The following is an 870-nucleotide window of genomic DNA, read 5'->3' on the forward strand; positions in this document are numbered from 1 at the left end:
AAAAAAAAAAGGAGGCCTGGAGATGTATATTTGCTAACATGACAGCCAACCACAAACACGTTTCCACTTGTACTGTAGTTTCACAATAGCGTTTCTCTGCTTTTCATTGCGGAAATTAAAGTATAAATGTCCCTATATGGGTACTATTGAAATTGAAACAAACTGCATTGTGGCTCTGCAGTGCTGGGTGTTCACAATGAATTAGATCACATTGGTTTTGCATTTCTACACTTGCATCATTACACCATATAGTACCCTGTTTGTATTTTTTGTCAGTGCTTTTCTTGTATTTATACTTTTGAATCTGCAACCCAAGTGGTCATTTCCACCAACAGCGTTTTTAGAGGGAAAACAACGTCAAACTGTGACGGAGGTGCATGGGAGGTTAGGGTTCCAGACTGGAAACGGAAATTGTGCAGCAGTTGCAATTTATAGCACTACTTTTCCAGTCTTTACCAGCTACAGATCATGAAGAGAAATGGGTCAATGTTTGTGCTCTTGAGAAATGGGTCAGTGTTATTGCGTGGAAGTCTGGGACGGTGCCTAAGGAGTGGTGGTTCCCTTCTTTAAAAAGGGGGACCAGAGGATTTTTGCAAATTACATGGGTATCACGCTTCTCAGCCTCCCTGGTAAAGTCTGCTCCGAGGTGCTGGAAAGAAGGACTCGGCCGATCAACCTCGGGTTGAAGAGGAACAATGCGGATTCCGTCCTGGTCGTGGAACAACCGATCAGATCTTCATTCTCGCAAGGATCCTGGAGGGAGCCTGGGAGCATGCCCAACCGGTGTGTTTTGTGGTCCCCCAGGAGATACTGTGGGAGGTGCTGTGGGAGTATGAGGTGAGAGGGTCCCTTCTCAGGGCCATCCAATCT

This window comes from Etheostoma spectabile, chromosome 12 (assembly GCF_008692095.1).
Source record: "Etheostoma spectabile isolate EspeVRDwgs_2016 chromosome 12, UIUC_Espe_1.0, whole genome shotgun sequence".
Lineage (NCBI taxonomy): Eukaryota > Metazoa > Chordata > Actinopteri > Perciformes > Percidae > Etheostoma > Etheostoma spectabile.